Source organism: Micrasema longulum, unplaced genomic scaffold (genome assembly GCF_059751315.1).
Source record: "Micrasema longulum isolate JH-2025_06_02 unplaced genomic scaffold, ASM5975131v1 h1tg000422l, whole genome shotgun sequence".
Taxonomy (NCBI): domain Eukaryota; kingdom Metazoa; phylum Arthropoda; class Insecta; order Trichoptera; family Brachycentridae; genus Micrasema; species Micrasema longulum.
The window spans coordinates 26,095-50,313 of record NW_028277622.1 but is presented as its reverse complement, the minus strand read 5'-3'; the positions used below and the strand labels follow the sequence as shown (position 1 = coordinate 50,313).

General features: G+C 31.1%; 1 protein-coding gene across 1 annotated transcript in view; it reads left to right on the top strand.

The window, feature by feature from the left end:
- Window positions 1-299: 299 nt before the first annotated feature.
- The window catches only part of LOC148281669 (protein NDNF-like), a gene marked incomplete at its 3' end in the record, with an annotated part of 49,808 nt that continues 25,888 nt past the window's right edge, over window positions 300-24,219 (top strand). The window contains exon 1 of the mRNA XM_088226334.1: window positions 300-810. The remainder of the gene's footprint in view (window positions 811-24,219) is intronic.

Below are 24,219 nucleotides of genomic sequence, written 5' to 3'. Positions count from 1 at the left end.
GCGTTTCTATTATGAAAATCTATTCAGAAGGAATTAAAAAATACAGATAAAAAAAATCTTTTTTTACTTCCGTTCGTTGAGAAATTGGAAACGCAGTCCTTTTATTTAAAAAAAATTCAACTCATTTCCTTCCATTACCCATCCTCCTTATTGGTCGATGACGTTCCAATTTTAAACATCCCCGCGCGAGATGGCGCGCGGCGGGAACTGCCGAGCGGCCGGAAACAGTCGAACGTCCGTCGGTCGCGCGTCACGATACCCGCCGATAGTTCCGAGGACGAAAACCAACCCAGCTTTCGTCCAAACTAGACCTACCGATGAAAAGCGCGCGCTACTTAAACGCACCCGCGATTCAATGTCACTATCGCAAATTCTAAATTACTATATAAGTCGATCGTAAAATTTTCTAGTGTCATAAACTGGCCGATAGCACAGCCGCGAGGTGTCATGCAAACATTCACCCTCCCAAATTTTTAAATATAACATCGAACTGTATTGGGTAAAACCGTTTAATTTAAATAGAAATATCGCGAATACTCACTTCTAAGTGGCCGGTGCAAATAATTGGAAAATTTGAAATAATTCTCGAGTTAACCCATTTTTTTAGTCAAAAACAGAACTAATCTGTAGTCGCTCGATGTGAAAAATATAATCGAATAACCGCGCAAAATAGATTTAAGTGTGTAATATTTTCTTAATCAATAGTTGTTCTATTGTGATGGGATATAAAAGTGCTATTTAAACATTCTTACAGAATAAACAGGAATTAAAGTTCGAATTGGATTTACTATATTTAGGAAACTATTTAATGTAAGTATTAATTGAAATAAAGATTAAATTATTAACTTAAATCTTAGTATACCAATAACTACTACACGACTTTCCTGTCAACTTTCATTATTTAATTATTATCAAATTATTGCAACGTTATAATTGGTTAAGGAGCTGAGAGATGTTTAGGTTTAAAATTTCCATGTGAAAATATCCGTCTAACGTGATAAAATCAATATTTTTTAATAGTTATACCTTTGTAAAATTGAAAAATAGTACTTTATTACTATAATGGGTAATATAACTAAAAACATTTTTTTTTTACTTGCCGTTCAATGGAACCGAGCTATCGATAAGTTCAATAGTTTACATAAAAAGTTTTAGAAAATGGATGCAAATTTGAAAATTGCAATTGCAATGACATAATACTAAATGTACGAGTTTATGCGAAATCAAAAGTTCAAAAGTTTAAAAACTCTGTATGAATGTTTTTTTCGTTGAATATGTTGTAATTTGTTTTGTGAAACCAATCATAATATTTGTTTTGCTCTCACGGAATTGAACCCGGAACCTTCAGTGCGTTGGTCAAGTATATTAGCTATTACACCATGGAGATTGCCAATAAATTAGAAAAAAAATATTTTTTAGTGGTCAAGACGCTTGACTTACGCACAGGAGGTTCCGGCTTCGATTCCCGATGAAAACACAACAATTTAACTGTGACTTTTCTCAAGCCTGGGTGTGCTGCGATGTAATTCACCAATGTAATTGGCCTCCTGGCCTGTTGTAGTGCAAAAAACAGTTTTTAAAAATGCCTCCACAAAAATTGAGTAAAGATTTAAAATTTCTTTAATCATCTATCCATTTATTACTAAACAAATGCAATAAATTAAATAGAGTCGGAACTTAATCCTAATTCGTTAGTTTGAAATGTACAACGATATTACAAAATCAAATTTGGTTAATATCTACTATCATATTAACATCACCTGTTTGAAAATTAAAAATAACCAAAACGGTAAATTCGCTACACGGTAATAAGCATGCAAATGAACAATAAACTATTATTGTACATTTGCATGCTTATTACCGTGTAGCGAATTTACCGTTTTATTAATTTTAAATTTTCAAACTGGTGATGGTAATTTGATAGGAGGTATTAACCAAATTTGATTTCGTAATATCGTTGTACATTTTAAACTAACGAATTAGGATTAAGTTCCGTCTCTATTTGATTTATTGCAATAATAATCTTTGTGCAATAAATTGAACAAAACATTTTTTCCCTTTCTACTAATCGTCATTTTTTTTATTTCATTGTGTATAACATTTGCCATAATTGATATTTTAAATTGATTTAATTATTTTATGTATTTAAAAAATACATTATTATAAATATTATATCTTCTTCTCCTTAGCAGCCCGTTTCTCTCAACAGCTGGATATATATATTTTTCCACCAATATCCCACGTGTTCTACAATGTTGTTAGTCGTTCTCCTCTGCAGTCTCCCTACTTTCTTTTTAGTCATGTATATTCTGCTGAATATTATATAGCCCAGAGTATTTCTTGGAAAAAAAAACTTGCTTTTTACTAACTATATTGCTAAATATTATTAAATATTTGTATATAACCACTTACCGACTTTTCTATGTCTACCAGTTTCGAGACGAACCCGTCTCTTCGTCAGGACACCAATTAAACCAACATGCAAAACCCACTATACACCTTCACCATGGTTGTTGCACAAAAATATAAAAGCAACACGACATGCATTTTTATAATTTAATAAATTGGTTTGCGTGTTGGTTTAATTGGTGTCCTGGCGAAGAGACGGGTACGTCTCGAAACCGGTATACATAAAAAAGTCGGTAAGTGGCTATATACAAATATTTAATAACATTTAGTAAAATGTTTGACCACAAAGTTAATGCTTTAAATATTAATAATAACTATATTAACTCATTTTTGAAATATTTTTTTTGTCTTTTGTATTGGAATGTATATTTCTAATTTGTTTGTGTATGTTATGAATTCACATAAAAGCTCTACAGGCGTCTCTTAAAAAAATTAAACAATATATATCATACTCCGTAGTATCAGTTAATAACGTAAGAATTTTTTAATAATTTTATTTAGTAGACCTTTATATATCCTGTAAGTTATTTCTATGACTAAAAATTGTGTTGGTTTTAATTGTCTAATATATCCTTGTTCTTTTTATTTACATATTATTTATATTTTGTAATTTATATTGGTTTAAATTTTCTTATTAATATGAGTATTTGTAAAACACGTGTAAAAAAGAAGGTCTTACTAGTAAGGAAGCTTAAACACATGAATTTCCTAGCTAGTTGGGACCTGAAACAATGAACCTCTGTACATTTTAAAATTGCGAAATGAATAAAAATAAATAAATTTTATTCACCTTAATTTTATTTATTTCTAATGTGATTAAAATAAATATCATATTTTTAATGCAATAAAGTTGATAGTCAATATTTTTTTTATACAGTTTCAAGAAACTTTTCATTACAATTTAACGCTCTAATTTTAATCGCGCGCAAGAAAAACATTTTTCGTATCCAATTTCCCGCAGGGCTGAAGTTCTTCATTCTAAATAAAATAGTCCACGCGGGTCAGTTCTCCTACCTACGCTAGTACTCTGACAGTAATATCTAATCCCTCGTAACGAACAAGGGTTTCCCTTGGTATTCGCTTCGCACATACTGAGACTTGTCAGGTTAATTTATTTGAACAAGAACAAATAGGCAACAAAGGGTACGACGAATATCGAATATCCCAGACATACAAGTGTCGCCAAATTAATACTTCGTGTACAGAGTATTATGTTTTCTTCTTAATCTTATATTCATACGGCAAAGCAGTCAACTTTTTCGATATCTAGATTATTGTTTATAGCTTTTGTATACGACGTAATGTCTTTATTACGATATTTCGACACACGCGCAGTTAAAAATAATAATTTACCTTTTCAAAAAAAGAGCTTATTTCGGAAAACGTAAACATGTGTTTTGTAAAAAAATTCTAACAAAAATAACAGTTTATAGCTTCATTGTGACAACTGCTACAAACCGTTTCAGTTTCATTTGAGATTCTGAAACTAACCGGGCCGTGAATTTGGTATATTAAAAAAAACATTTGTAAATCCTATCTGAGTATTGTTCAATAATATAAAGATACATATTCACCTTATATTCATTTAACATTGACCATCCCAAATTTTTAAATAAAACATCGAACTGTATTGGCTAAAACCGTTTGATTTACATAGAAATATCGCGAATTCTCACTTCTAAGAGGCCGGTGCAAACAATTTGAAAATTCGAAATAGTGTATTGGTTGCACAAAAATCCATCATTTAAATAATACTCAGAGTCCCGATACAGACATCTACTGAAGAAATATTCCATAAATCACAACTTATGACACCAAAATAAATTATACGCTAAAACAATACTCACTTATAGATTCCATAACTACTCTTACTCAAATGAAAGACATAACCCCCACAATACATCACATACAAATAATATAATCACTAGATCCTCAACACATAAACAACTTAAACAAATACAAACTAATACCACTTTCGGACAAAGAGATTTTGAGTATTATTCAATTAAAATCTATAACCTACTTCCACTATCTATTAAAGCAATTAGTAATGAGGAAATGTTTAAAAAGGCTATAAAAAATGGATAGTGGAGCTAGGTAGAAGTAAAATGGATTGTCTCATTCGCCCATACCAATGCTGAATCAACTGCTCCACAACTGTATGGCTTATGTTAGGTTTTTGTTGTTTTCATTGTGTGTTTTGTAATATAAATAATATAGATGTACATAAATACCTTGTTTTTAAAACTGTCTGAATATTTGTTGATTATGTTTGTTTTTTAAGTGAGTCTTCTTTGTTTATTCTCAAATGTAATTAAAAAAAACTAAATTGTTAAGTGTCCTCGGCACGGGAAACCCCAGTGAGGTCACATTATTTTTATTATTAATTATAGTTTGTAAGCGAAAAATATGAATAAATAAATAAACAAATAAAATTCTCGAGTTAACCCATTTTATTAGTCAAAAACAGAACAAATCTGTACTCGCTTGATGTGAAAAATTAAAAACTCGAGATTCATTCGCCGTAAAACTAATTTCGAAAAACGTTAAACATGTTTTTCATATAAAAATCTCTAACAAAAATAACACTTTATAGCTTCATTGTGACAACTGTTCAAACCGTGTTGGTGCTTACAAAATCCAAACTTAACACCAAAGTTCAATTTAAATACATGTTACAACACATTTACACACCATTCAATGCTAGTAAAGTACATTTTCTCATAAACAGATGGTTACATGATGATGATGGTTGCTAAAAAGTTCATTTGAGATTCACTCGCCGTGAAACTAACAGGGCCGCGAATTTTATATATTAAAAAAAATATTTGTAAATCCCATCTAGAATATCATATAATAATTTATTAATTTACATATTACTAAAAAATAATAACATCCCTCACTCTATGAGGCCATGAGACCTGCGCCCTTTGTTAAAGTAATTGTTCAAATATATTTCAAACTAGCAGACCCGACAGATGTTGTCCTGCCCAAACTTTGGCTTGCCTGCTATCATCTTGGAAAAATACTTTTCATCTAGGTATTTGTTTGTGATCAAATTCCGAAACTAAAAATTGTTGATATTAAAAAAATATTGAATTTAATTAGGTACTTGTTTGTGATTGAATTCCAAAACATAAAATAAATGTTTTTTTTTAATATGGCATTATTTTTCAAACTCCGGTCGTCTCGCAAACAAAGTGGGGTACTTATGTAGGAATACGATTTTTAAAAATGTATTAAATTTAATATTATTTTAGTGTTACCAAAAATCTAATAAAAAGAAATAAATGGGTAGAAATTATAAGGAATTTAAGGACAGAATCTGATTGAGATACACAAAAAACAAATGTTGTCTGTAAACATTAAAAAAGAATCTTTTTTATACACAAAAAAACAACATCTTTCAATTTTTTTGCAAATGCAATCTCCTCGAAGCAACCCTGGTAGATCGATAAATAAAACATTTATGCTCCTAACTTTTTTTTTACATGTTCGATTGAAGATTTTAATATCTACGAACACGCACAGCGCAAATATCTATATTTCTCTGAAAACCGCACGTAAATCGGTTAAGCCGTTTAGGAGGAGTACGGTGACATCACACGTACAGAGGAATTATATATAAAGATTTCTTTGACAATCGAGATTGCTTCGAGACATTATAACGCAATATGACACATATGTCGTACTCCGATTTTCCACCGTTTTTATGAACATTTTGAAAAACTAAATAAAACGTGTTAGGTAATTTTTAGAAAGATATTAAAAAACCTGGTATTTTTATATTTAAAAAGGGTGAGTTATAAAGAGTTAAAATCTCGGAAACTCTTCAAATCATTTTAAAAACGTTTTTAATTATTTTCCTATGATAATTAAAAAATATATTTTTATAAATATGAAATACAACAATGATAACCGTGACAATACTTAAGATGTGCCTTCGTGTGACTTGCAACCGAAATTGTAACAGATGACTTTATTTAAATGGTGACATTTTTGTAAAAACCACTTTCACTATAAATGCGATGACAGGCGAAAAACGATTTTTCACTTAGACATCAAATAAATTATAATATTATTAATATTTAAAGCATTAAGTTTGTGGTCAAACATTTTAATAAATGTTATTAAATATTTGTATATAACCACTTACCGACTTTCCTATGTCTACCGGTTTCGACACGTACCCGTCTCTTCGTCAGGACACCAATTAAACCAACATGTAAACCAACATGCAACACCCACTATACACCTTCGCCATAGTTGTTGCACAAAAATATAAAACCAACATGTGTGTATATTTATATATATGTGTGTATATATGTGTATGTCTGTATGTATATGAATCAAAATGTGTATCCGAATAAGTTTATATTTTGTTTGTCTGGGCTCTATAATTATTTGTTAACTATTATAATATATTAAAATGTAATTGCCTAGCTTGGAACGGGGTATGTACCTACCCTTGTTAGCTGGGCAAAATGAACATGGAATTGTATTTTGATAAAGAGTGTGAATAAATAAACACGACTTGCATTTTAATAAGCACATGCACTGATTAGGACAAACATCATCATCGTTCCCTTTCTGCACCTAATGGTGCATAGGGCACTGCATTGGTACTGCATTGGTACTCCAATCGCAGCGTATCTTGATCATTTTTGTAACATGAAGGTAAGATGATCAGTCTTTCGCTTCAGGTACCAGTCCAGGGACTATAAAATATTCTTGTATGAAAACACCCATTTAAATAAATACTTTACGTCAACCGTGTCAGGAATCGAGCCCGAGACCTCTTGCATGGCAGGCTAACGCGCTGACCATTACACCAAGAGGCCGACATGCAAATATGCACCGATTAAATTTTGAAAATATTATTTTGTTTGAGAATTAATGAAAAAAATGTGTGCATATGCTTATTAAAATGCATGTCGTGTTGGTTTTATATTTTTGTGCAACAACTATGGTGAAGGTGTATAGTAGGTTTTGCATGTCGGTTTGCATGTTGGTTTAATTGGTGTCCTGACAAAGAGAAGGGTACGTCTCGAAACCGGTAGACATAGAAAAGTCGGTAAGTGGTTATGTACAAATATTTAATAACACTTATTAAATTATAATATAGGATAGTTTTATTTGATCCTTTTCCTGCAAATCAAAATTCTGATGAACGAGTTGAATAATGACATTTCCGAACGGGATATTCAAAAAGAAAAAGGTCGCAAAATTCTTCACTCTGCATAATTACTTATAATTACAAATAACTACTATGGGGAACAGGATATCAAAATGACATAAACAGACTACAAAGACAGCAAAATAAAATATTAAAGTTAGTATATGACCTTCCCTATCTAACAGCAACTAAAGAACTTTTTGAACAAACTAAACAATTAAACGTAACTGAACTCTTTAAACTAGAATCTTTAAAATTTATTCATAAATTATCCACTGATGTAATTGTAGACGAAGAATTAAAACTCGAAAAAAATTGTAGTAAACATGAACACAATACGAGAATATCAGAAAAATATCATGTACAATCTTTTAAAACGAGAAAAGGACAATCGCGACTTATAAACCATGGACTGAAATTATACAATAAACTACCAGACAAAACTAAACAAAAGACTCAGACAACCTTTACAAAAGATGTTAAAAATATTATTATTAACTGTAGAATGTGAATTTTAAAAGTGAAAACATTTTGTTAAATGTATGTAAGGGCTTATCAATAAAATTTAAATAAAAAAAAATATATAAAAAATAAATAAAAATAAAAAAATTACTGATAGTAATTACTGTTTAGATCCTCACACTTAATATGCACAGCACAGATTATGGTAATGTTCACATTCATTTATGCATTGTCCGATACATTGTATGAACAATACTTTCCATCTGATTCTACACAATTATTTCCATTGTCATTAATAAATAAATACAATAAAATTATAATGTTTTATTAGTTCATAATGCATTTTTTCTCTAAATTAACGGTAGTTATTTTAGTAGTTATAAATGGTTTTAATCGAGTTATTTTTTCATTCCAGACTTTACATAATTCAGGTAGTAATAATCACTCCAAAATATATTATGGCTTAGATATAATGGATAAAAAATATTTAGAATCATTTTTGTAAAAATCACACCAAGGGCGCTGAACCATGCATAAAATGGAAGCTTAAAAAGCGTTTCAAAAACCACAATGAAAATAAACTGCAATAAATTTTATGAATCGAGATGTAGTACAATATATCATACTTTGGCACAAAGTGAGTATAGTAGCATTGTCAGGTCGATTGGTTAGTTGACCGATTAGTTCATTGACGTTAGCACAGTGACGTATTGGAATATTGACGAAGAGACGCTAATAGTTAAAAACAGAAATTGAACAAATATTTTACGGTTTTATCAAATCTTAATGCTTTTTATGGTTTTAATATTTAAGGGTCAGATATGCTTCGCATCATTCCAACGGAAGCAATATTATTAATGATTGAAGTATTAACTCTACACGGATAGTTAGGTTGAAATTTGAGTGATTAAAATCTCAAATTAAAATTTTTGAAATCCAGAAAATTCCGGCATACTGAAAATGTTTTTCTTGTTATGCTTCGTGCGCCTGGTACAGACATTTTATTAAAAAAATAATTTCATAATTCCACGCTTAAAATGCGTTAAAACCACTTCAAAGTAAGAACTGTAATTAAAACTTTTTTTATATTGCGAAATGCTTTATCCGCGAAAGTCGAGCTGAGAGCACGTCAGCGTCAGTTTGAATAGGAGAAATATCACGATTTTTTTACTTTTTAATATTAAATTAAAAAGGGTATATTAAACACTGTCGAGTAAACAAAACAAAAAAAAATGCTTTTTAGTTGCAAAAAAATATTTTTTAAATTTATATTTTTTAATTCCCTTGAAAGCGGTTACTGCATTCTAGTATGTGATATTTCCCTACTCTATTTTTTTTATTGGATGATAGATTGTACTACTCTGCCATCTTCACGAAGAGTGCAGTATTTCAGTTATGTAATATGTTTCTGAGAAAAACGCTGTAAAAGAAAATAGTGTTGTTTTTTAACTAATATCAAAATTTAAAAGATAAATTGAACAATTATAAAGAAAATCTAGTTACCGTAGTATTGCTTCCTGGATTTCATGGTTGCTGAAGGAATATTGATACGTGAGTAAAAGTAAAATAAAGCTGTTTTCTTCATGATAGTATTGATATTCATCAAAATGCTGTCAAAAATGTTAGATACTGCACTCTTCGTAAAGGCGGCAGTAACGTGTAATACATAAAATACATAACGTCGGCGGCTCGCTAGTTTGCTTATTTACATTATGTACAAAAAGTTAAATAAATAAACAAAAAAAAAAAATTTAAAAATCGAACTGTGTTAATTGTACCCGTAATTCCAAATGATCAAAATTTTCGTTAAATTTTTTTTCAAATGTAAGCTTTCATAATTACTGTTCTTATTTTAAATATTCTACTAGGTTCTCTAACAAGAAACCAATAAACATATGGTGTTACATGCTACAGTGGACATGCTACAGTAATTGTACATTCAAAATCAAATCAATTTCATGAGTTTATTTTAGGAAAATACACACAAAAAAGTGTATATTTTATGGTGCAGATAAATTCTTACGTTCACATATTTTTTGCTATTAGATTTAGTTTTCCATTAACTATAACCCACCCGAATATCGGCTAGACTCATTTGAATAATTTTAGAAATCTAGTCAATCGTAAAAAAATTGTAAAACTCCATCACGAAACAAAATTTATTTTTTAAAATTATTTTTATGCAAATATGTATTTTATCGACAGTTACAAACACTATCTTCTACAAAATCGAAATACTTAATGTTTTTACTATCTCCGTCTACCTCGGTATTACGAAGACGGCTCTACCGACATGCCGATACGTATTTGTAAATATTCGTATAAAAAAAAAATCTGTGAAAATTTTTTCATCCTAAGACTTGCTATTGCATCATATGACGCATGCGCATATCGTCTTAACTGTCAACTGACACATGCCATGTAACTACGTCGAATTTTCTAAATTTAATCAATAGATAATATTTCCTTAACAACTTTCAATCTTGAAAACACAGTCAATAGCATATCTTCGTAATCACTCAGAAGAATTTATCTTCAATCATACCATGTTTTTATTTATTTATTTAACTTTTTGTACATAATTTTATTTGTACATTAGCGGGCTTATTGCCAAATGGCAATTTCTTCCAACCAACCAATAAAATAAAAGTTTTATTTTTATAATTCAAGTTACAGAACATATTCAATTGAAGAAAAAAAAAGATTAAAAAGCTAAAAATATATAAAAATAGAAATAAACGTATTTGTTTATAAATTACCTTAAATCATGTTGCCCTGCCCTAGTGGAAATTTTTACTTTACTCTAGCAAACAAGAGCTATTTACTTTTTTATACAAATAAAACAATGGATTAATAAAATGTTTTTCATGAGTCGTCTAAATTCAAATTCAATTCAATTATTCAATATATAATTGGGGGTATGTATGGAAGGATTAGTTACTGAGATATTTGCAAAAAACTTTTTTTTCAAGTTGTGAGATTTCTAATTCTGCTTCACTAACTCAATGGAGAATGCTTATTTCGCAGTGTCAAGTAGTATAATTGAAATCGGTTTTTGCAAAATTTAGAGACGGTTTTGAATTACGTTATTATTTAGGTAGGGAGATTTTTATGTATAGTTCATTTTGGCATCAATAACTAATTTTTCTTTCTTCTTTCCTTCTAATACCCTCATTTCTTGATTCGGCCCTGCGTGAGTAGGAGGTAACTTAGTGGATTCGGGTATTTGGTTTTACCTACAACTAGTATACTTATAGGTTAAGAGTGATGAGCATTTTTTTTATGGTTAAATGAGTTTCCTAACCGCGCGCACAGTGGGCTCAGATTCACGAAACACGATAAAAAATAATTTTTGATAATTTATTACTAAAAATATGTTAAATATTATTTTTATCGTTTAAAAAGTTCTGCCATAAAAAAGCGACAAATGTAAGCAAAAATGAAATATTTTTAGTTTTTCTTTTTTAACGTTTTTGACGTTGTTTTAAGTATATATAAATATTTGTATATAATTGTTCACTACCTCTTGAATCAGATTTAACATCTTCTGTCGCCATTTCATAATTTACGTTTTTAATCGTGTATTGTTGCCTCCATTTTTTGCGTCTTCTCCGGAACTTCGTTGTATTTCTAAATTTTTTTTTATTATTTAATTAATTATATTTATTATAAGTACAAGCAACTTTGGCGCTTCCGATTAAAACTTTTTATTTTTTTCTTTTATAAATCTTGGACTGAAAATGCATAAAAATCCGATGAAATAAGAAGCATATTTAATAATATATCCTCGTTGGTATTGATTTTTGAGAATTTCCTCGCAAAACATCTGCAAAAGTTTCACGTCTTTATTTCTTGCCACTTTCTTGCCACTTTCTCGCTTCTTCCGAAAGTTTTCCGATTGGTAACAAAGCTATTTCAATAACTTCTATGAAAATATAGCGCTGGAAAGGCTGCAAAAATGTTTTATTTTTATTTTTATAATAATCAAGGATATAAATTGAAAATACTTTAGCTGTTTCTTATGCATTTATTTTAAACATGTGTACCTTAATTTTACGTTATCTTAATATTTGTGTGCCTCACTTGGACATAGATGTTACATATTTCAGTTTTTTTTTAATTGATCGCTGAGATCCCAAAAATCTGATGGAGGTCGCCTTGCAGTATTCTGATTTGTATCTGTTGTTTGAGGTAAACAATACTCAAGTTCCATTCGATGTTTTAACCATTTCTCCTCTTTTTCATTGACTATGCTTAAACTGTAATGAGTTGTTATCCAGTTTTTCAAATAATCATAATATGAAAATAACGACCTTGTAGAGAATAAGTGCGTATCTCTAATATAGATGATGTTTTGTATAAAAAAAAATTTTTTTTGAATGTTTACAAACAGCATTTGTTTTTTGTGGATCTCAATCAGATTCTTTCCTTAAATTACTTATAATTTCTAACCATTTGTTTCTTTTTATTGGATTTTGCTAACTCTTAAATAATATTAAATTCGATACATTTCAAAAAATCGTATTCCTACATAAGTACACCCCTTTATTGGTGAGACGACCGGAGTTTGACGTTTGCAAAAAGAATGCCATATCTGAAAAAACATATATTTTATGTTTTGGAATTCAACCATAAACAAGTACCTAGGTACCTACTTAAATGAAATATTTTAATATTATCAATTTTAAGTTTTGGAATTTAATGACAAACAAGTAGTTAGGTACCTACTTATCAATGAAAAGTATTTTTCGAGGCTAATAGCAGGGAAGCCAACGTTCGGGCAGGACAACGTCTGACGGGTCCGCTAGTTTCTTTATAAATATGTTTATTATATTTATTTTAAAAATTTCATTTCCTTCACAATTCAATAAAAAACAATAAAAATATATAATCGACATAAAATAAAACACATGGATTCGTCGCACGCCAATATATACATATATATATATATGATACACGCTTCCGCGCACGATTATAACACGAGTAAGGCGACGGGTCAGCGCGTGATTTCACAGTGTTCCCTTCACTCCATGACCGCCATTTTTAATTTTTAAAATGCACAGTTTATCTGCGAATAAGTTAAAAATAATAAAAAAATATGCTAAAAATACTTTACGCTTTTTACTTTTTATCGTGAAATCTGAATTTGGTTCCACAGTGCCGCGTGTAAAATTTATTAAACCTCTCAAAATAGATAGCTAAAAAGTGACTTCGTTTAAGCAAAAAGAATTACGGATTTGGGAATACCAACCTATTTTGAGAAGTTTTTCGAAGAAAAGCAATACAATGCTTTATATAGGCCGCCAATGAGAAGTATATATTTATTATTCTTATTCTTAGAGGTGGGGGTCAGTGTTATTCAAGCTCCTGACGTCACTGAAACCTGTGAAGATCCATCGTGACCGGTCCCCGTGAATTGGTCTCGCCCTCCGAACCCAAGTCTTAAAGAGCCTGGCAGTAGCCAGTAGTTTGGTCAGCCAGTAGTAGCCAAACAGTAGTTTGGAAGGCGTATATAATATGTAATATGTTGTATATATTATAACAACAAGTAAGCAGGTACTAATGATAGAAACCATTTACTTGATCAACGTAGTCGTTAATTATTTGGTCGACACTTTAATATATGTTCATTAAATTTTCACATTCAATTTAAACTTTATCTGATGCCCAATGCACCATTCGGTGCATATAAGGTAAAGATTATGATAATTAAATTTTCAAATGCATACATAACTAAGGAGTAGGTTAGAACAATAAGCAATATTAATATACAGCATCGGCACACCAAATAGAGAGTATATTAATTATCTATGACATATTACAACAGAGATGAAGAACATTTAAGAGAAGGTAATATAGAAATCTAGGCATCTACAGGGCTTATGACCTGTCAATGGCTGGTTTAAGTGGCCACTTTCCACATTTTGTAACTGGATTCAACTTCCCAGGGAGTTGAATCCAGTCCTTGTCTACAAAAATTTGGACAAACTCAAAATCTTGTTGATAAATCCACCTGGTCTATGAAGAAGTATAGAAATTAAAAAAAAAAAATTTTCAGGCGTTGCCTAGTATGTAGGTGAAATAATTCAATTAGATGAATCTCACCCGCATAAATAAAGGTTTCAGTTCTTTTACTTCACAAACATTAACAGATGAAAGAATTGAAGGAATATAGATGTTCAAATATGGGCAGAATGTTGAATGTTACTCAGTGTGTAAAGTGGCCACTTAAACCAGCCATTGACAGGTCATAAGCCCTGTAGATGCCTAGACTTCTATATTACCTTATCTTAAATGTTCTTCATCTCTGTTGTAATATGTTAATATTACATATATGTAAGGTGATCAGTTTTACGCCTCAGAACATTGTTCAGGAACAGTTCAATATTTATGTGTTTAACCACATTTCTTTTTTTTAATTTAAAATGCAACACTTTGTAATTTTTATCACATAAGATATATTAAAATACAACTAGTTTCAGGTTTCAATTAATGTCAGGTATAAATATAAGAGTTTAATATGGGTAATTGGGTATTTCAGAATACTTCAAACTAATTGTATTATAATATATTAAACTTTTATGTGGTAAAATTACTAAGTGTATCATTATAAATAAATTCAAAATGTTTTTCCTCAAAGTAAATGCTGAAACAATAAATAATACCTTTTAATGTTTCCATGATTAAAATAAAATTCAACAGAAATAAAAAAGTTTATGAACAAAATAATTTTATCCATAAAAATCATCTGTAGGAACAAGTCCGTGTCTACGTGGAAAAAAAATATAGTCATGTGTGTGAAATAGAGCAGAGTGTTTTAGAACCAATAGCTACTCTCAGGCAAAATGTTGCGGGTTATGGTGCCGTGGCTAGTGTCTCGGACTCGCGGCTCAAAGGTCCGTGGTTCGAACCTCACTCAACAACTCACAACTACTACAACTACTGCAACTCGTTGAAAATGGTCATCAAAATTAAATATTTAAATAAATCATAAAAACGCAAATATTACTTTTTCTAAAAAAAAAAATACATAAAAAAAGTAACTAAGGGTTTAGCAATTGGCGCGTTTACCTACCATGATTTGATTGAGGTCCCAGATTCAATTCTCGGTAAGGTCGACATGTAATATTGATTAAAAGGGTGTTTATACAATAAACGACTGTATTTAACAACTCTTACACTGCTTAATCTTGCAATTTTATTATGTTTACAAATACTTATGCACTCTTATAATACTCGTATGTGTTAATTTTTTTGAGAAAAATGCTTATAAATAATATTTTATAAAAAACTTATGTTATCAAATCATATTTATTTCATTTCATATATTTATTCAGATATTTAGAACATTACAGAAAAAAAACTCTATTCATTCTTAATACAATAATAGATCACAAATTACAGTAGATAGTTATGTTATTAAAATAATATAACAAAATGTAAAAAGAAAAATTAAAAGTTAGAAAGTGCTTTCCTTAGGGAAGGCCCACTGTCGTGAAATATGTCGACATCCGAGGCGATGCGATTAAGTAGCAAGATTGCTCTACCAACCGGAATAACCATTGGCAGGTTGGTTCTGCATCGTGGTAGGTAAAACAATCGATGCTGTCGTTGTCGAAGATAGTTATCAGGTACGAACAGACCTACATCCATCAGAATTTCTGAGTTATGTATACGACCGGTTGATAATAATTAAGCATAATAAAATATTTTACAGTTTAAATGGTATGATTCCCTACTTAACGGGAATAAGAAAAGTTCACTTGACTGTTGTTTTATATAAACTGGCCAAGTGATAAGATTCTCGGGCTTCCGGGTAACAGGGGGTACTGGCCCCTCTCCCCTATTTTCACTATTTTTTTAGTTAAAAAAAAAAAATTACGCATTAATACGCGATAGTAGCGCTAATGTAGTAAAAAACGAATGCTTATTAAATTCTGATTTAAACAAACTAAAAAACTTTGTTTAATAAACAAGCTATTTATAAAATTATGCCTTTATTGGGGAAATGTAAAAAAAAAAACAATACATGGTACACTAACAAACACCAATATGCGCTTTAAAAGAATTAATGAACTGTAAGTCATAATTTTGGGCGCTAAACAATTGTCAAATTGACATAGGAGTGTTGCTATACATTGAAAATTACTATTATTCCATTAATTCGCACAATACTGTATATACGTATACGCGTATATAGAAAACACACAATTCAAATATTTTAGTAAAAAAAAAAAACAAAAAGTAGCAATTTACCTTTTTTTTTTTTTTTGCACCACAACAGGCCAGGAGGCCTAATTACAGTGGTGAATTACATCACGGAGCACCCAGGCTTGAGAAAAATCACATTTTAATTTTTGTGTTCTCACCGGGAATCGAACCCGGAACCTTCCGTGCGTGAGTCAAGCATCTTGACCACTACACCACGGAGGCCGTAAGTAATCAAGAACATATCTTTCCATGACTTCATTTTAGCATGTATTTCAATGGTGTGATTGGTTGAGCTTTTCATGTCTTTCACTAGTAAATACATTGTATAGTCAAGGAGCAAAGAGGAGTGCATGTCTTTTATTTATTTTTATTTTTCATATTTTTTATTTTCTTTTATTCAGAAAACATACAGTACAGTTGCAAAGTTTAATATTTTACACAATTAGACTTAATTCTAATGGACCAGTGAAGTTTCCATATTATAAAGCAATTATATGTAAGGTTCATTATGAAAGTATAAAAAAGAGAAGGAAAAAGAAAAACATAAATGAAAGTTGTTTAAAAATTAAAATTTAAGTGAAAAAAAGATATTTTAAAGTTTGTAGTTTGTAGTGAGTATTTACAAATGGAAATAATATTAAAAACGAAGAAAATTTGTAAGAGTGTGTACTAGTCTAGTTTCACATTGGGGTGTTTTACTTTATAAATAGGTTTTTTCGGGTGTTTAAAAATTTTAAGCCTGTATGCAATACTCTTCTAATAACCATGATTTCAGTTTCATTAAATTTATAGATTTATGATGATGATATGTAGGTGGTAACAGGCCAATTTAATAAGATACAAACTAAAAAAACACATTTTTATTAGATTAAAAGAAAAATCATCACAATGCAATATGTTGTGATGATTGTAGGTTCGTAGGCGCAAAGTGTGCACCATATTTTTGAAGAAGAAGTTCAGTGCTACGTGAAATTGAATATGATAAATATTTTCTTTCGCGCGGTAAAAATTAACGCATTTAATTGTACAGTGAAGTTTCTCGAAAATGTATGAAATTATTAATCAAAAGTAACTACTTTGAACGACGTCCTTAGTTCTTCCGAATCAAACAATTATACAGTATTGTGATATAGTTTCGGCTCACATCAGCTTATATCAGCGCTATGATTATTTTAAGTTTTGTGTTTCTGAAACTCCTCTGTGTCTGACGAAAATATAGTCTTATTTGTTAATAGGACAGAACCTAGCGACATTATGTTTACATTTAGAAGTTCGTTTTATTAAAGGGAAAGTTATGTCAGAGTTTAATTCGACTTCAAAACTAACTTACTTCTCTTACTTACTCTCATATTTTTAATCGGCTTTTAAGAAAAAAAGTGCCAACCTCAAAACGATCAAAATTTTTAATAAATCATAATTAAAGGAAAAATTGCTCGGTGGAACAAAGTTTTTGACACTTTTGATGCGTAGATAAACGTATCGAGGGATTCTAGACCCGTCGGTATAAACCGGTGTACTTACATCAAAACTTGATGGTGGGGGTATCGGTAGTGTTCCTTTATAGTCGGTCGGGAGACTTTTATCTTCAACTATTACGTCATACTGAAGCTATGTCATTTTAGAACGTAGATATGTATGTGTACCGTGACGTACGCTTCCCCTTGTTTCATATCGATGTACCTACCCAAAACTTGAAGGTGGGGGATCGGTAGTATATCTTTATAATCGCTAGAGGGAATTTATCTTCAACTATAACGTCAGGTATGAGGTCTTTATGAGTTCGTTGAAATATTGCCAGACTTTGACTTAAAGTTTTCTTTTATGAAAATTTTGCATTTCATAATAAATGATATTTTCATAATAAAAAGGTTCAGCGGTTTCTATTTATCAATAGTCTATCAAATTACGCCAAAATTTGAAAAACATATTGATGCGTCAGAAAGTTACCACTCCAAAAAAATAATTAAGATATTAATTTTTTCCATCTGTTTTACTATCTTTCCGAGTGTATGTCTCGAGACGTTGAAGAAACTGGCTTTGTAGTCGATCGGTAGATACATACGGACGATCGTTAAGCGTACCGTCTAGGTGATTTCCAAAAGTCATACAAATTCATGTTCAAGTTTATAATCGCTTTGAAGTGAGCACTTTTTATCACAGAAGTCTATTTAAACTATAAATGAGAACTATTTTTAATATTAATGACGTAAGGAACGTGGACTAATTGTTTGCGGTCACTCCATTGGCTTGTTTCGATCATAATGATGTCGATATGACAAGTAGGTAGAACATAACGAGGTAAGATACAGATAGTACAGAAGTTAAGTATACCGTCTCGATATATACAGATAAAGATAGCGTTCATAATCGAGGCACTGTTCACGGCTGTGCATACGAGAACCTAACAGCTTTATTTATGTATGTTGAGTTGACTTAACTTGATTGCTTTTCATTAGCGTGTCAAGTCACCAAGAAATGCTGTTGGCGTTTTCGTTTTCACCTCTTGTTGGAGACTATTAAGAGAAATATATTAGTCAGAACAATTCTCGCATTAGTCATCTACTCGAGACTCAACACCAAGGACCTGCCTCAACATTCTCAGTAGCCCGGTAATATTTATATTTACAAACAAATCCTCGTCTGAGGCGTCAGCGTGACGTCACTAACCATATTAACAAAGCGATGTAAGCTTATTGCTTAAAGCAGTGCGTTTAAAAAAAGGCACTCAAAAATGGAGCATTGAAAATTCATTTTCGTTAATAATGTTTTGAGTATGTCCAAATGATTGTAGACAGGCTAGATTCCCTCCTCAGAAATGTGTTGTCTCCCTGTTGCGACCAATTTAGATCTTTACAACTCTGAATAAACTAACTAGTATAAAAAACATAAAAATTGAAAAATTGTTTTCAAACGTTGCCTAGCAGATGAAATGGTTCAGCCGGTTGAATCTTGCCCACGTGATAAAGATTTCGGCTCTTTTACTTCACAAAAGTCAACAGATGGAAGAGTTGAGGAAACGTGGATGTTTAAACGTAGGCGGAATAGTGAATGTTACACAACGTGTAAAGTGGACACTTAAACCAGCCAACGACAGGTCACAAGCCCTGTAAATGCCTAGACTTCCATATTCCCTTCTCTGTTGCGACCAATTTATATTTTCGTTTTTTTTTTAAATAGGAATGATCCACCTAGTCTCTATTTAAAAAGCAGACGTCAGCAGACGGGAGAGAGGATACAAGAAAACTACTTAACACCCAGGCCAATGAAGAAGATTAGTGTTACGGGAAATAAGATTTTAAAATGTTTACCTACACGCGCTAAAAATTAGGGCGTTTATTGTACAGTTTTAATAAAAATTAACTACTTTAAATGACGTCAGAAGTTATTCCAAATCAACTATGAAATAGTGTTTTGAAAATTTCCGGTATGCGGAAAGCCAACCCACCAATCAGGACACCTTACCGAAGAGAACTAGTGATGTAACGCGAAATAGTAAGAAAATTACAAAACTTCAAATAATACATAAAAGGTAAAAAAAAATTGTTGGCTTAGTTCGATAGTCTATTAATAAACAATTATTTTTTTAATCCAGTGATCTTTCATGATTATTTCTTACAACTAGCGAGTGGAATCAAACCCGCAACTTCAGTTACAGAGTTTGCCGTCTGACTAACTGCGCCGCGCTACGGTACGTGTCCATACCCTTATCCGCACCTAATGGTGCATAAGGCAATACATGTATGTACCAATGGCAACATATTTCAAATATTATTTTTATTACATAACGTCAAGGTATTTAGGCTTTAGGCGCCAGTCCAGAGATTATCAAATATAGCAGTGAATAATATTTCACGTCGACCTTGCCGAAATTCCGAAATCGAACTCGGAATCTTAGACGTGGTCGGCACACGCACTAACCAGAACACCATAAGGTAGATTAATTTCTATTATTTGATAAAATATGGCTTTACGCTGCGATTTCGCCACCTAAAGCGTAAGACTAATCATTTTATATTCTACAAACGGTCGCGATACGATGCATTTGACATTTGGCGTACTTAAAAAAACCTGACATTTATCCATAAATTATATTTATGCCTATTCTTTTTATTATTTCATGAGTATTCATTCCGTACCAAATATCACATCGGGCTTTGCGTTGGTACACCAATCGCAGCGTATCTTGATCATTTTTGTTAAATGAAGATAAAATGATCTGTCTTACGATTCGGGTGCCAGTCTAGGGACTATGAAATATTCTAGTGTAAAAACACCTTTTTAAATCAATATTTCATGTCAACCATGCCGGGAATCGAACCAGAGACCTCTTACATGATTGTCAAACGCGCTGACCACTACGCCACAAGGCTGACTTTATTATTATTTACTGAAATATTTCAATTCCCTGGCTATTCTTTAAAAGAACTTCGAAATTTTTGTACCCTGGGCCCGCAAATCACGGGACCACAAATAGCATTACATTATCTTTATTTTCTATGATTTCAAGTATACATTTAAAATAGTAATTTCCTTTCACAAACTGGAGCTATTTGAAAACATTAACTGTCTTCCTTAATTCACAATAATATCTTCAGCAAACATTAACGTCTCTATTATAGTATACTGGTGGATATTTTAAAGCTGGCGCGTTTGTAATACTTACACAAACTCATTGCGTAGTATCTATGAATAAGCCCATGGTATGATATCGCCCGGCATACGCATTATGAAAATAATATCTATCTCTCTCGCGCTCAGACGCGCTCATGAGCGTGACATTGACAACTATTGCTTTGTTAGTTGCTAATGATATGGTCACAAAATATACGCAGAATGCTTTTGCGTTCGTTCGAATTTCGCTGCGATTCTTAAGGCGATTCTAAACGAAAACATGAAACTAATTATTCAAAAATGGCGCTTTTATATTTTTTTAATTAAAAATACCATTTTACGTTTATTTTCAATGGAAATGTTACAAAACTTGGTTTGCGGAAACTTTATATTATACTGATTGTAACAAATACCATAGCAACATAATTTAAGTCCTTTTCACAAAATGGTGTACAAAACAAAAAAATACTTATCTTATTTATAATATGTATTCGATGTCTATGCATTAAGCTAAGGATTAAAGACACTGTTTTATAAATATATATTTTCATTTAATCACAATCACGTCACACAAAATGTCATATATATTTAAATATATATATGTATTTTTTTAAACAAGCATGTTTTTATTTAATATTTCGTGTTCATTATTTTTTTATTTTTTTAAATTTGTTTATTTTTCCAAACTCATATTATTTACATAGAAATAAAATTACGAAAATGCATTTAAGAAAGATATATCTTAAAATAAGGCTTTAACATGAATTGAAAAAAATGCCCACAAAGACTACAGCATCTGATAATTAATACCTGTGATTAAAATGCACAGTACAAATTATATTGGAAAAAATAGTCTTCACACTTATTGATGAACAATGAAGAAAGCACATTTGGTTAAAATTTAATTAGTTTTTTTAGATCAACATCCTGTAGATTTTAAATGCGTTTGTGTTAGTTTTACGAACGCGCCACCTTTAGTTAAACAACCAGTACTTAGTGTAAGACGAAGACAGTCTGTGAATATTTAACATAAGGGAAATGTGCAAACGTTGGCATACAAATATTTACACAAAACATCTTATGCGGTAAACCTATTCTCACTTTTATGTTGTTCCGCTAATTAAAAATAATCGACCTTGACTACAAATGTATTACATATAATCAAAAAAGATAAAATATTACAATTTCCCATGTCAAAAAAAACCACTATCAACTTTTTGCTTAGGTACCTATGCACTCACACTACCTTCGATATAGTTAGTGAGAAAAATCAGTGATATAAAAAAAAGTCTTTACGTTGACAAAGAATTAGCAGTGTATTGTATTAGTATGGAAGAGTTTTGATTTTTTCAATATTTTCGGTAGCAGATGTTTATAGACTAACTTGTTCAATATACAATTGGGTATTTCCACAAGTCAGGAATAACGTTAAAGTATAATAAGTATGTGGAGCAGATTTTTACGATTCTAAAATATATAACTATCAATGTATTCAATAATTTATGGGTTTAAAAATGAGCACATTCAAAACGGCTCTCAGTTGGCATCACGTCATCTTGACGTCACGCGTTACGACCGCTGACTAAGCTTCTAATAATCCACAATAAGTTTTTCTGGGTTATTATGCCGTGTGTCGTTCGTACTCTCTACCGACGTTTCGGATCGCGTTACAGCGTCCATCATCAGGGTTGATGCAACATCAACCCTGATGATGGACGCTGTAACGCGATCCGAAACGTCGGTAGAGAGTACGAACGACACACGGCATAATAACCCAGAAAAACTTATTGTGCATCTTAACGGCCGTGAAAATCTAAGAAGTTTAATCTTCTAATAATCATTGCGTGTAAGTTTGGCGTCAAAACGTCATACTTACCGTTTGTCTCACGGGCAAAACGTCTCGTTTTCGGGTAATTCAAAATACGCATATTTTGAACCCTTGTAGAAAATTTATCCGACGTCGCACGAAAAAAAAATTAATGCGGTTTTCGTCGTATATTCTTACATATTTAAAAATAATAAAAAATAAATAAAAATGTGTAAATACTTAATATCAATTAAGTTTTAAAAAAACATTGAGAAATAAGTGGGTTTTATTTTTTTTTTTCAATAAAAGAAGCACTTAAACTTGGTAAAAAAATTGCAAAAAATTTACTTTGAATTAGCCTACTTTTCGCTATGTGCTCACGATTCTACGCTTGGTAAGTTAAAGAGCGATGAAAGAAATTTCAAAAACGAATCATCTCTTAAATTATATTATGTACGTTAATTTTATTTTATTTTAATTTTTGTACCGTGGTATTTCGAAACCGTGTAAAAATAAGTAAAAGTGTCCTTTGCCTAGAAATTTAGTAAAGCAATCTACCATTTAAAACAAGTTACCTCTTAATGTTTGAGGTATACTGTACTCCCATGGTGATAACAATGTAGTTGGCATTAAAACAACAAAGTGAGAACTTCACGCATAGTTTAAAATTGAATCGAATTTCTATTTTCGAGAGAGGACACAAAGAAACACGGTATACTGATGTCAAATGCAATGTATTGTTTCAAATAACTGACGCGTGCAAACTGCGTTAGCAGCAGAGGTTAGCAAATTAAAGTTGAAATTTATTGCAACAAATAAGGAAAACATTTTTGAGGAGGGAATGTGGAAATCTAGCCATTGACAGGGCTTATAACCTGTCATTGGCTAATTTAAGCAGCGACTGTACACATTGTGATATTCAAAATTTCAAATTTTCGTCGTCGGAAAAACTTTAAAATTCAATGATAACGGAGTGCTTGGCCATAGTGGCGAGCGTTTGGTGACGCGTTGCGGGCGCAGTACGCCTTGAAACATTTCGAGATATCTTGTTGTAAATGGTAGATTGAAGTGATTGCACCAATGAATTTCTTGCCGCACCCGCGCGGTCACTATGGATACTACAATGGTTACCTTATGTTTGAATTCACCGTGCCGTATTTATTTAATTATATATTTATTTATTTACGGACTTATTCAGTCCATTCAACTTAACACACGATTTTGCAGAATAATCTGAAAACAAGACCTACATTTCAAATTAAATTTGCAACGGTTAATTTCTAAGAAAACCCAATTGACTTAAAATAATTAAATAATTGCTTGCGTTTGGAAATGTTTGTACCTGCATTATTATGGTTAGTCAAAATAAAGAGATGGGAATTCGATGAATACGCTTTATTCAATTCTACAATTCAAAAAGATTCATATGCCACTTTTTATTTTAATTTCTTCGCAAAAAGTTTTATTAAAATAAAATTAAAAACCTTCAAGTGCTATTTTTGTCAGACAAAAATTAGTAAAATTGATACTTAAATTGTCTCTA